Here is a 14,434-nt window from a genome sequence, read left to right on the forward strand (position 1 = left end):
CTGAAACCTTCTCAGGCTAATTTTTAAAATGCATAAAATATATATCATTTACAAATAAAATCAGTTCTATTGAAATATTTATCTATATCTACCTACATTAAAAAAAGAAAACAACATTCATATATATTGGGTTAAGAACTTGCCTTGGGGAAACTGGAGACAATGCAGACTAATTTGTATCACCCTCCACAGGCAGCCAAAGCTGCCCATAAATGGGAAGAGAAATGTATCTCTGGCAGCATCCATGTATTCCAGATCCAGTCCAGCTTGTTATCCCAAACATGTGAATGGACATTCATAAGTCAGAACCAGAAGCCTGGGCTGTCCTCAGCTCACCCCAAATTACTGGGGTATTTGACTAACATTAGACTCATCAATATGCATCTCTCTGATTTTCCATTGGTCCTTGTTGTAGTTGGCCCCCTTCCCTAAACTGAGTCACTCCTTAGTGAATTAGAACTTTTGGATTTGCAAAGTCCTTTTTATTTTTTCTTTTGTGCCTTGCAACAACCTTGTGTAGGTGCTGTTACCCCCTTTTTACAGCAGGTGAGGTGACTTGCCCAGATATCCATCTTCTGAGTTCAAATAAAACAGATTCTAGCTAAGTGACCATAGGCAAGTCACTGAGCCCCTTTTACTTCAGTTTCCTCGTCTGGAAAATGAGCTGGAAAAGGAAATGGCAAACCACTTCAATATCTTTTTCAAGAAAACCCCAAATGCAGTCACAGAGAGTTGAACAGACTGAACAACTATAGTAATCATGGAATGAAAAGGATTTTTTTGTAGTTTAAGACAGGAGTATCAAACTTATGTGGACATGGCCACTTAACTACATGAATCCCTATTGACTTGAAAGGAAACATATTAACATCTATATTCTTTTTCTTTTCTTTTTCCCCCCTGAGGCAATTGGGTTAAGAAACTTGCCCAAAGTCACACAGCCAGGAACTGTTAAGTGTTTGTGAACTCAGGCCCTCCTGACTTCAGGGCTGGTGCTCTATCTACTACACCAACTAGCTGCTCCTATATTCTTTATATTTTAATTTTTTTTGTTCTAGATTTCCTAATTACATTTTAATCTGGTTTGGGAGTGCCATAGCTACTGTTTGGCACCTCTGGTTTAAGAGATCTGGGACCTGCACTGGGCAAAGAGAAGTGTTTCCAACAAGAAAAGATTATATTTACATACTTTTGGATTTGCAAAATCCTTTTTATTTTTTTTTCTTTTGCTCCTTGCAGCCACCTTATATAGGTGATATGTTGCTTTAAAACATTAGGGATGCCTCAGAAATTAAGGTTAGGGGTTTAAGAAAAGAACATAGATGCACATTTTCACAAGATTCATGGAGTTGATGATGGAAATCTCCTGTCAGGGCTATCCCAGAAAACCACAGCCTGGAAAGAAAAGGCACTGAAAAGGAGAATGAAATATTATGAGTGAGGAAGAAGTTGACCCTTTTCACTGAATAGTGGAATGTGTGGAAGGGAATATAGTATAAGACAGGATAGGAAGGAAGGGACCAGTTTGTGAAGAACTTTAAAAAAACAGAGAATTTTAGATTTGACCCTGAAGATAATGGGGAGCCACTAGAGTTTATAGGCGAGGGCAGTGACATTGTCAGACCTCAACTTTAGGAAAATTTCATTTACTGAGTGCAAGATGGATTGAAGAGAGGAGACGCTGGAAGGGAGACCAACCAGAAACCTATTATAATAGCTCTGGCTTGAATAATGAGGATCTGAGCTACAGTAGTGGCTGTGTGAGTGGAAAGGAGAGGATATATGCAGGAGATGTGAAGGTCTATATGAAAAGACAAACTCTTAAGTAAATAGTAAACTCAGAATGGCACCAAATTTGCAAGTATGAGTAACTGGGAATACAGTGGTTTGGGAAAAGAGGAGGAAGATGTACTCCAGGTATTCCATGGAAAGACAAGACTAGATGAATGCTAGTACAAAGGAGAGCAAGTAAAACAGTGGGGCTGAGCCAAAGAGTTGGTTAAGGAGAATAGGTATGTAATGAGTGTGGAAAGGCTTGCTGGAGCCATATTGCAAAGGGCTTTAAGTGTTTAAATAGTATTCTATTCTCTAGGTAACAGGGGACCACTAGAGCTGCTCAATAGCAGGCAGCACAGTCAGAACTGTGCTTCAGGAGTCTGTGTAGAGATATATGAAGAGAGCCACAGGGAGGGCACAGAAATCAATTAGGAGCTTCCTGCAATAGTCCAGGCAAGAATTGTGACTGCTGAATTAGAATGGATTGGGGGGGGGGGGGGGGGGGGGGGGGGGGAAGGAGTGTAGAAACAGAGGTAAGAAATGCTATGGAGGCAGAACTGACAAGTCTTGATAAGTGAAGGTGAAGAATGATGTGAAGTTGTGGAACGACTTTCATTCCCTTGCTAGAAAAAGGGAAGTTTGCAGAAAAGACTGAATTCTGCTTTAGATACATTAAGGTTGAGAAATGTGGAGGACATGTAGTTTAAATGTCTAGTAAGGAGTTAGTGATGTGGACCCTGGAGGTCAGAAGAGAAACTAAGCTGGGATATACAGAATTATCAGCATAAAAGTGACAAGTGATGAAGTCACAAAGGCTGAGGTGGTAGAAAGAGAAAAGAATAGGATTCAGGACAGGACCTTGAATTACATCCATAATGAGGGTGACAGGACATGAATGATCATTCAGCAAAGTCGGAAAAGGATCAGTCAGGTGGGAGGAGAAGAAAGAGCAGGAGCAAGAAAACCTGGAGAAGGAAGTGAAAGCATTCAATAGCATCAGATGCTACAGAGAGGTGAAGAAGGATGAGGTCTGAGAAAAAGGTCAGACTTGAAATTCACAGGTTTCATCTGAGAGATGAAGTTGGAAACTAAATTGCAAAAGGCTGAAAAATGGGTGAGAGAAGAGGAAGTGGCTGAAATGAGTATAAACAGCTTTTTCAAAATGAATATCACTTTACTTTTCAACAGTGAGTATAAATATTAAAAGATATATCAAGAGCCAACAAAGAAAAATAAAAACTAAAAAAGCCATTATAAAGCTAACCTTAAACTTTTGTTACTTTAATGAATCATTAATCAAGACAAATACTAAATGTGTTTAACTTTAACCAATGTCATTTCTCCTTTATAGTCCTTTTAAACTTCCTTTTTCTATGACCAGATTTCATGTTCTTATTATTAATGTCTTTTCTTTCTTTTTTTTTTTTTATATTTCCTTTTTTTTCCTTTTGGGATCACACAACTAGTAAGTGGTAAGTGCCTGAAATAGTATTTGAACTCAAGTCCTCCTGACTCTAGAGATGCTCTATCCATGTACCATCTAGCTATCCCTTTATTAATGTCTTTTAATTATAGTGCTGTAATCAATGAATTTACTATTATTTTGGTTCAGCTTTCTTTATCAGTTTAGAAAAGATCAGAAGATTCAGACCAGGAAAAGCTCATCTAATCTTTTAAAAAAATTTTTTTATAATAATAGCTTTTTATTTTTCAAAACACATGCAAAGATAGTTTTCAACATTTACCCTTGCAAAATCTTGTATTCCAAATTTTTCTCCCTCCCTTTCTCCCTACTCCCTCCCCTAAGTACTAAGTAATCCAGTATAGGTTAAACATGTTTCAAAATATATGCATGGATAATTTTTCAACATTGACTTTTGCAAAACCTTGTGTTCCAAATTTTCCCCTCTTTTCCTCCACATCCTCCCCTAGATGGCAAGTAATCCAATATATGTTAAACGTGCTGAAATATATGTTAAGTCCAATATATGTATACATATTTATACATTTATCTTGCTGCACAAGAAAAATCAGATCAAAAAGGAAAGAATATGAGTAAGAAAACAATGCAAGCAAAACAACAACAAAAAGTGAAAATACTCTGTTGTGATCCACACTCAGTTCCCACAGTCCTCTCTCTGGGTGTAATGGCTCTCTTCATCACAAGATCATTGGAACTGGCCTCAATCATCTCATTGTTGGAAAGAGTCAGTTTCATCAAAATTGATCATCATATAATCTTCTTGTTGCCATGTATAAAGATCTCCTGATTCTGCTCATTTCACTTAGCATCAGTTCAAACATGTGCAATTCTTCTAAACACATTTTCATATTTATCATGCTGCACAAGAAAAATCATATCCAATGGGGGAAAATGGGACTAGTCTTATTCCTTCTTTTGACAAATGAGGAAATAGACACCTTAAAAGAGAAAGCTAATTGGTAAGTGGCAGAGCAAGGATTAGAACTTTGACTGCTGATTCCTAAACCAATATCCCTTTTAAGATTTCAACAGAGTGCCACTCCATTTAAATCTTTCCATAATTCTTTAATTTCCTCATATTCATCTGTTCTCATAACATAGTAATATTCCACTTAGTTCATATATTATTAAAAATAACTGATATTTAGACAGTGTTTTATGGTTTGTAAAGGGGCTGTCCATTTAACAGGAAAGCTCGGGGGCACAGTGTGTAGCGCTCTGGGCTTGGAATCAGGAAAGCTCCTTTTCAGGAATTCAGATCTGTCTCTCTCACCCTCATCATAAACTCTTTAGAGTATACTCTTGTCAATAGAATCACTAAGTCAAAAACTATGAACATTTCTATGGATGAGATGGGTTTATATTTCAGCAATTACATCATCTAAATTTATAATTAATGAGGATTTTCCTGCTTTGATTTGAATTACAGGATATAGCTATCCATCATGTCTATGGTATTATTGGCTTTTCTATCTCTATAACTGAGTCACAACTAATTCTTCTATCTTTTCTGTCTCTCAGAACCACTATTAGCGTGTAGTATGAGAGACTTTGTTCCAGGGTACCAAAAGTTAAAGGTTCTTAACAGTGTTTACCTTCCTTTGGTGACATGGAAACAACTGACTGTTGTTTCTCATTAGCAAGAAAATTTCATTAAAATAGCTACCAGATAGCTGTGTGAGTAAATTATCTCTTTACAGATGAATCCATCACCCCATTATCCCCCCCCACACACACACACAGAATCAATGAACTCTTCCTTGACCTGCCCATATCATAGTCCACCTTAATTCCTGCCTTTCCAAGCAGTGCCCTCTAGAATCTCAGGGACTCTGTCTTCCCTATCATAGGGCAATATGCCCGGGGGACTTCCTTTAAGTCTCCCCCCCTCCACTGCCACCTGGAAGGGAATAGAGTTGTCAGCTCCTTATCAGGATCTTTTTGTAAGAATACCCAGGAAAAAAGGAAAGCCCTACCTTAGATTCTTGGCATTTCCCCCACTTTCTCAATTTTGGAAGTCCTTTCCTCATCTCATCTGGTTTCTGCTTTGTATAGAATGTTCAGTTTGTCCCAATGCATCCATGATCCTGCTGCAGTGTAAGGAATTTTGAGACTCTTTATACAGGTGAAATAAGATATATTTTCATGCTGTTCTGTTTGGTGCTCTTGCAAAAAACTCTTCCAAGCTCACTCCCCCAGGGGGTTGTTACGCTTTTTTACTGAAGCTTTCCTAAATCTGTGACCTCGGCAAAGTACCATCTCCAGAGCAATAACTAGAAATTCTGGTGCATGAGGGGAATTCAATTTGCATCTATTTGACTAAAGTATCTGGGGAGGGAAAGCTGTTCGATAACTTTGATATAGAGGATAGTATAAACACAAATTCAGATGTGCTGGAAGAAAGGGTAGTTTATTGCAGAGGGGAAGAGAGAGTGTAGGAGGAGAGTGGGCACAATGGTAGAACACTGGAAGTGGCCTTGTCATTTGTAATGCAGCTGGCAAAAGATTGCAAAATAAAACTCAGGGAGGATGGTTACCACAAAAAGGAAATGAGCCCCTTTTCAGGAAGTAGACATGCATTTCCTGAGATTGTCAGTTCCCTGGAGGAAAGCCTTGGTCCCTACATACCAATTACAGTTCTGAAACATGCCCAAGACACATGAAGATCACAGTCCTTCCAAATATTCATATCCTTCTTGGTTCTTGTTCATATCCTTGCACAGATCCTTGATAGGCTCTTTGTCCAATGTCCTTCCTAAAATATCTAATGGACCCCAGTGCAATGTTCAGGCAATAATAACTGTGATTGTTCTGTCCTGATACATAACCAGCCTTCCCTCTTTTTTCAATCACTTACATCTTTGGTAATAATGCCATTTAGGACGAATCAACATCGGTGATAAGGTATATCCCGCTTTCATCCACCATGTGTCTTTTTTATCACTCTTTGAATTGCCTTACTTACATTTTTGGTCCTACAGAAATTTTGATAATTTGATAATTTTTCAGTTTACTAAATTGAGAGGCCCCCCAAAATGAAACTACCTTGTCTGAGTCACAGATCTTAGAGTTCAAACTCAAAGCAAAATCTTTTAACAACTCTATGTCCATTCTAGTAAATGATGCCCTTTCTAGTAGATGATGTTCAATAGTGAGATCTGGTCTGCCAAAATCAGGCTTCCTGGGGCTCAAAAAGCTATGACCTCGAAGATAAAATAAAAATTCCTCTATTGGTTATTTAAAGCCACTTATGATCTCCACCTATATTTCTAAGACATATTATTCCCCCTCATCACACTCTCTACCTCCTAGCCAAACTGGCCCACTGACTGTCTTCCTATATATAGTCCCACACATACATCCCCAATCCTACTATGTCCCCCATGCCTGGAATGCTTGCCTTTCTCAGTTTCAACTCTTGGAATCCCTGGGTCCCTTCAAGGCTCAGCTCAAGTGCTATCTCCTACAGGAAGAATTTTCAGATTGTTTTCCCCTACTCCAGTTTTTAACCCTCTCCTATGCTTAATTTTTTTGCATATATTTTATATGAGGAAGTTTCTGCAAAGTCCCTCTAAGCTTGGGGCTTGTTTTATATGCATATGATATAGAAGAATAATTTTTATATGATAACTAGGAATACAATTAAGAGAAAATGGCATTGCCCCCTAGGCTTAACTTCTTCCTGCCTACTTCCCCACTCTCTCATCTATATGGGAGAAAGGAAAAGACACAGAAGTAAAAAGTTAGACTCTTGAACCCCAGAGCTGCATGACAGTTATTAGACAAATAACCATTTCAAGGATTGTAGCTTAACTGTCAGAGATGAAAATTTTGTTTCACCTTATGCTTAGGTCAAGTATTTTGGTTCAGTCATTTTTCTATCATGTCCAACTCTTTGTGATGCTTTTTGGAGTTTTCTTGGCAAAAAGAGATTTACCATTTTCTTCTCCAGATCATTTTATAAATGAGAAAACTGAGTCATACAGGTTTTAAATCATTTGCCTAGGATCACACAACTGATAAGTGACTGAACTGAATTTGAACTCAGGTTTTCCTGACTCTAGACTTGTCACTCTATTCACTGCACCACCTAGCCACCTGATGGACTTTTAACTCTCTTAGCCTGACTTTTGTTCTAAAAAGCATGGCATTTGAGATGTGAAAAATATTTTCCCTTTGCAGGAAAGATACGAGGTTTCCCTGGACAAGATTCTGAGTGATCAAGACAGAAAAGGCTTTTTGCTAGTTCCAAGGATTCCTATATTTTTCTAAAAGAACAAAGGAAAGTCTATAGGCTTTAAGCTAAGAGAGAATGGCAGTACCACTGTCCCCTGAGAAAGATAGCCAAGGATTTCAGTTGAGTCAGATGAAGAGGCAGAGACTAAGGAACACCTCACAGAGATTATAGTAGAGCAACACCTGGTGGAGCAATGGCCAGCAGAGACTATTTTCTCAGTCCAGATGTCCTGGGTCCGGTGGGAGATACTGCAAGCAGACCTGGTCGGAGCTGCATGATGATATCATCTAGAGAAATTAAGCAACCCAGCAGCCTCTGAGGTATGAGTAGTCCCATGTATGCATAAATATTCCCTACATAAAGATTTTAGATGCACATATCCCCTTTGCATGTCAATTCTTACCACTAAAGCCCTGGATATTCATGGAATATCCTTTGGCTAGTGGGGGAAATGTTTTGTTTTATCAAATTTAATTAAATGTCTTTGCATTGAAATGATTATGTTTTATGACTACCAAAGGTAAGCACACTGGTGGGGGCTCATGAAAAAGGTTTAAATCATAGAGTTTATGGTCATCGTACCCCTGATTTTGTTTGTTTTGAGAAGCTAAGCAGGATCCAGCCTTGTTGGGTTGGATGCAAGATATATCAGACGCCCTATGGTTCAGCGAGCAGCAACATGATATTTTAGATAGGATTTCAGCCTGGATACAAAGCAAGGAATCAATTTAGCAAAATACTCAGGATTGATCGCTAGAAAAGTTAGAACATGAGTAGGAGACCTAAGTTTGAAACTTCTGAGTCCAAATCTAATGCTTTTTCTCCCTTAACAGTCCTCCTCCATCAAGAATGAGCCGATGAGTGAAGGGGAATTGCCTGTGAGGTTTCATAGGGGCCTCTGCCTTAGGAATTAAGCCAGAAGCCTATGGTGTAGCCTCAAACACGTATGGTGCTAGCATGGTTGTGTTGGAGGTTCCCCAGACAGATTGGGTGAACTTTGGGAAATTCACCAGGTAAAAATGAGATGACATAAGTGGTCCTCTCAGACACAGATGGTATAACTGAGGAACAGGGTGACATTCTTCCAACTTTGGAAGGAACCATGTTAGTGTGACCTAAAAGAGAAAAGAAAACAATGGGGAACAGGTTACTTCATGTGTTCTTCAGTAGAAAGAAATAAGGATAGAAATTTGCCTTTTTGGAGGCAGAAAGAAAAATTTTCCCATATACCTTCCAAAGCTTGTAATCAGATACCATATACATCAGAAGAGGAAAATTCAGCAACAGCTGTCTATGTGATGGCTTTGGTCATGGGTCAAAAGAATAACCAAAGAAAAAAAGGTGTTCATAATATACTTTGCATCTTAGGTACAAGTCTACCAGAAACCATTTTTAATTAATTTAACATTATTTTAAATACAAGAATTCCTAGCTTAGAGAGAAGTGGCCAAACTGATATAATCCTTCCTATGCCTTTGGACATCTCTCTACCCCAAGATTATTTAAAGTAACAACATGAATATGGCTTTTGGACTAGGAAAATGTCATAATATGTCAAAATACGCTAGAAATTCTATTTCGACAAATAGAACAATATTCAATTCCTTCTTTGATCACTCCACATCTAAGACTGAAAGGGTATTTTTCTCTGCAGATCAGTATCGTAATTCCTTCTGAATAAGAAAGAAGGTACTTCTCTCTGTGGGCCACTAGGTGGTATGGTGGCTAGAGTGCTGGGCCTGGAGTCAGGAAGGCTTGAGTTCAGACAGGGTCTCAGGCACTTATTAATTGTGTGACCCTGTGCAAGTCACTTAACCCTGTTTGCCTCAGTTTCCTCATCTATAAAATGAGCTGGAAAAGGAAATAGCAAAATACTCCAGTATCTCTGCCAAGAAAACTTCAAATGGGTCATGAGGAGTCAGACATGACTGAATAACAACTAAATAAAAGCATTGTACTACAAAGCCTCATAAGAGCTTTGCCCAAGGTCCTACAGTGTAATTTTCACAAGTGGGATTTCAGCCCGGGTCTTCTGAATCCAGAGCTAATATATTTTGCTACATTGCCTTTTTTTTTTTTTTTTTTTTTTTTATGTTACTGTTTTTCTTTGTTAGGATGGAAGGCTCATTGAGTGTGGGAGTATTGTAGATGGGCTACCAGGAAATGACTATGATGTAAAAATAACCTGGGAAAAAAACTTTAAAAAAATACATTTTAAAAAGAAACAGTGTTATAGTAAATCGTTACGCCCCTGACCCAGGGCCTAATGCCCAGATTTTTCTGGAAATTATCATAAATGCCATATTTAATCAGCTTCAAATGCTATACCTACGTATTACTCTGTAGAAAATTTTCTAAAGTATATACAAAACAATCATAAAAAGGAACATCTTAACCAACTATATAAAACTATATATAATGATGCAGAATCTGAGCCTATAAAGTAGATTTAGAATTAAATTAATTTTTTTCAGTTATCAAGCACTGATTTTTCCCCCCCTCTCCTCACTTCCTCTCTCTTCCCTTCCTGGGGAAAAAAAAATAAGGAAAAAGAAAACTTTTATAACAAACATAGTCAAGCAAAAAAAATCCCCACATTGGCTATGTCCAAAAATATATCCCCTGCAGATTTAGTCCATCACCTCTGTGCCAAGAAATGTGTTATCATTTGTCATCACTATAGATTTAGAATAAGGAGAGACCTGAGTTCCAGTACCATTCCTGACCCTTAGTTTATGAACATGGACCGTCACCCCGTCTCTTTGAGTAATTCCTTCTTTGAATATAGAATGAAACAATAATTGCACTAGTCTTATGGGCTTGTTTTGTCCATCAAATGACATCACGTATGTATACTGTCCTTTGTTAAAACTTGGAAGCTGCATATAAATGTAAGCTTAAAAAAACAAACAAATAAACAAAAACCTCTAAGAACTTCTTATAATACAAGAGAGAGAAAGCCTGGATAACTTGAAGTTAAATAAGGCCTTTGTTCTGTCTTAGAAGACATTTCACTACAGAGGATTTAGAGTCCCATGAATTCCACAGTGAAATGATCTATGGTGTTTTGAGGGATACTTGTTGACCCATTCATACTTGACTGAAGATGACTAATTGAATTAGCATTATTGTAGAGCTGAGCTTTATTCTTAGATGAAGGCTCACAAAGGAGCAGTTCTGGCACAGTGTTGGAAAGACCAGAAGTGAGCCTGAAAAAATAGAGAAAGGGAATATTTTAGAAAGCAGCCAAGTTCTTGAAGGGTGGAGTCTGCTGTATTAGCAGGGGCCTCCGAGAATTCCTTGTCCCCAGAGAAAGTGGTAGAGTCCTTCAGTCTCAGAGATTGAAACTAAATAAATACTGGCTTGGGGGACTTTTTGGTTCCAGGAGTGGGAATAATTTTTTTGTTTGTTTTTAAATCAGTAAAAGAAACTAGGGTCTAGAAGCTGTCCTAAGAAGCTAGAGTGTGCACCATCCTTTTGTTTTTTAAAAGTGTTTAAATGACCACATACTGATGGCATCCCTCATCTGAATGAAATTCTGCATCATACATCCTAATCATAGTAAAGTTATGGGGAAAAAACCTCTAGAAGATGCTTCTTACTGAAATCTAACAACTTTGCTAAGTGGACTGTGACAAGATTATAAGTGAGAAATGAAAAACAACATTTTAGCATCTGTCAACTCAAGGAACTGGTTTAAATGCTCACACAAATTTTTAATTTTTTAAAAAAAGGTAATATAATTTATTCTTATATGTTCCTCAGAATCAAAAATAATGAACAGGAAATAAGAGGAAAAGAATGAGACCAAAAGCCAAGACAGAACACTTGGCCAGAAGTATATGAAGGTACAGTATACACTAAATATCAAATATAGAATTTCATAAGGTCAGCCAGATAATGGTCTATATTTTTTAGTTACACTGTCAAAGTGTTTTTAGAATTATCAAGTAAATCACCAAATAAAGCTCCTAAAATTGATATTATAAGATACAGCTTTATTAAGTTCTCCATTATACTCTGCATAATTTTTAAATTGCTTTCTTAAATTTATTTATTTTTCAAACATAATATGAGGAAGATGTTAAAACTGGTATAATAATTCCATAGAATAGGTATTTCAGATTTTGGGAGGGATGAAGAGGAAGATATTTAGAACTCTTCACCAGAACATTCCCTTTCACCCTGCTTGATGATATCTGGTTAAGTGATGTGCTTTGTAGGTGGGGTTGATCAAGGATAAGCCAGTCAAGAAAAGTTCCAGAGATAGTAGCAGTTAAGTGGTGAAAACTTCTGGGAAAAAGTCTTACTTGAGTTCTCTGGATCTGGATTTCAAGGAAGAAATTTTCCCAGAATTCCTGATCCTAGTTTTCTTGCCTTTTTTATTAATTGTTTTTGTTTCTAGTTATACATGTGAATTACTTTTTTAAATACACATTTATGAATCATGTTAGGAGAGAAAAATCAGAACAAAAGGGAAAAACCATGAGAGGAAAAAACAAACAGAAGAAAAAGAAAAAAAAAGTGAACATAGCATGTATTGATTTATATTCAATCTCCAACTGATCCTGCTTCTAAAGAGAAGAGGTTTAAAAAGCAAAGAGACCTTGGTGTTGGAGAAATAAAATGGAACTGAGTCACAATGTGAGAGAGCAAATATAGACATCATCCTCCAGTGAGTTATCTAGATCCAGTGGGAATCTCAAGTGCAAAATTCCCTGGAGTGTGAGCCCTGAAACTTAGGAATACTGAAGGACTATAAGGGTCCCTTTTTAGGAAATCTCAATCATAAGATGGTGGTATGAGTTTAAAAGGACTGGAGAAAAACTGGATGATTCATGGGCTGCAAAAAACCCTTTGTTTGTTTTATGTCTGAAGATAAAATAAAGGCTACTCTTTATCCAAGATACACTATATGAACTGAGGGCCCCTTCTAGCCATCTCTGTATAGACCTAGATACAAGGTATACATTCTTAGGAGAAACCCTGGACTGGACAAAACAAGTCTAATTCTGAGGGTCCCAAACAAAGCTAGAAGCAGGGGATCTGACAGCCAGATGCCAAGCCCAGGGACTCACTTCTTTCCTCCAGAAGTTCCTCCAGAACTGCCACCCTAAGTTTTAGGGCTTTTCCCCAGAAAGGAAATTTTGCACTTTGAGATTCCCCTTCATATGAGATGGAATCCTGCTCTGAAGACATCCGTCTCTTGGTACTTTCTTCAAGGATGGCTATTCCTTTTCTTATTCCCTCAGGACTAAAAGGAGGGATAGACATATTCCTTGATCTTCATCACTACTTTCAGGTTCTCTCTCCCACAGTAACTCAGCACCCACCTCACTGTTAAATTTCAACCTCCCCTTCCAGAAGTCCTTGTCATTGTCACCTATGGATCTCCAGCTCCTTTTTCCTTCCTCTTCAATAAATTCAAGACCTGGCTTATGGGGCAGCGAGAGGATGGAGAGCCAGGCCTGAAGTCGGGAAAGATCTGAATTGAAATCTGGCTTCAGACTTGGTAAGTCACTTAACCATGTTTACCTCAGCTGGGGAAGGAAATGGCAAAAGGTTATTTCAAAGAGCCAGACATGACCAAAATAATTGAACAACAAAAATCTGGCTCACAGCCTTCTCAATTCCCATGGCCTTTCACCTTTGAACTCTTAGGACTCTCAGTTCCATCTAAATGTTTTAGACCCCTGGCTCTGATCTGCCATAACAAAGCCTTCCCTCTCAATGGTTTCACTACATCTGCTGCTTCAGGTGATGAAACTCTTCCCTCAGCTATTTCTTTTTCCACCGGGGGTTGTAATACTTATTTAACTTTTCTTTCATTTCTTCTTTTTTATCCTGAACAAATGCCAAATATCATGAGCATTTTCATATATCACCGAACAAGAGGTTGTTCATGAAATTGTGGATCTCTATCTAGAGTTTGCTTTTCTTTTAAAATATAGAACAAATTTAACATGTAACTTTTGAAGATGCCCTGCTTGTCTGATCTTCCTTCTGGTTTCTTCCCATTTGTGAGGGTGGAAGGTATCAACAAGAAATCACAATGTCACAAGAGACTTATTTGAAAATCAGGTTTATTGAAAGAGAAATGAACATGCATGTAGAATCCAAAAAAATTTACATTTTTATAATAGAAGACAAGGAGAAGAGAGGATACTGGAAGGGCTGGTACATGAGAAAGGGAACACTCCCCATTGGGAGGAGCAAATGATAGCCAAAGCCTCCTTCTCTTCCCTTGGGAACCACTAGACTATGAAGATAGGAGGGTCTGTTTATCTGCAAAGATCCCAGCTGCACAAGTATTATCCCAGACTGGCACAGACTGGCTGGTGCCTCTCTGTCTCCCAAGGACACACAGGGAGGGAGTCCAACTTGGGGTGCAAATGGGGTCCTTGGCTGCTAGGTGGGCTTCACAGAGGGATACTAAATTACTACAAATAGTCTGGAAGCCAAGTGACTTTCTGAGACAAGCAGGAAGATATCCTGATAAGATTATTTCATAAAGAAAGCTCCCAGTACAGCTCTACCAGCTCCCCATTTCTTCCTGGACAGCACTCCATCGTTCCCCTGAGCTTGGTATCTTTCTAATGTTGGGGTGCAGAAGCTGAAATCCCAAATATGGAAGTTCTGGATGGGTATCTCAAAGAATTTATATGGCTAGACCATCTCCCAATCAAAAAGCTAAAATTTTATTATTATACTATTAACTGGCCGGCTACATTCCAAAATTGAGTTAGTGAAGAAGTGGGGGACAAATGGTGCCTTACAAAGAGCACTGATCTTGGAAGTAAGAATTGAGGTGGCTGGGTTAAGCATTTCATGACTGTTACTCATTAGCACCCGGATGTCACTGATATCAAATTTTATGGGTTAGAGATAGAGCTGGGGAGTAGTTAGATTAGGCAACTCACTCTAGTCATTGGAGCATA

General features: G+C 38.2%; 1 long non-coding RNA gene across 1 annotated transcript; it reads left to right on the plus strand.

Annotated features, from left to right (window-relative positions):
- The first annotated feature begins 7,367 nt into the window (after nt 1–7,367).
- On the plus strand, nt 7,368–13,020 carry LOC116420140. Its single transcript, XR_004230415.1, has 3 exons — nt 7,368–7,816; nt 11,262–11,344; nt 12,861–13,020. It is a non-coding gene; the product is annotated as an uncharacterized LOC116420140 (long non-coding RNA).
- The last annotated feature ends 1,414 nt before the right edge of the window (nt 13,021–14,434 follow it).

This window comes from Sarcophilus harrisii, chromosome 1 (assembly GCF_902635505.1).
Source record: "Sarcophilus harrisii chromosome 1, mSarHar1.11, whole genome shotgun sequence".
In the NCBI taxonomy this organism is placed as follows: domain Eukaryota; kingdom Metazoa; phylum Chordata; class Mammalia; order Dasyuromorphia; family Dasyuridae; genus Sarcophilus; species Sarcophilus harrisii.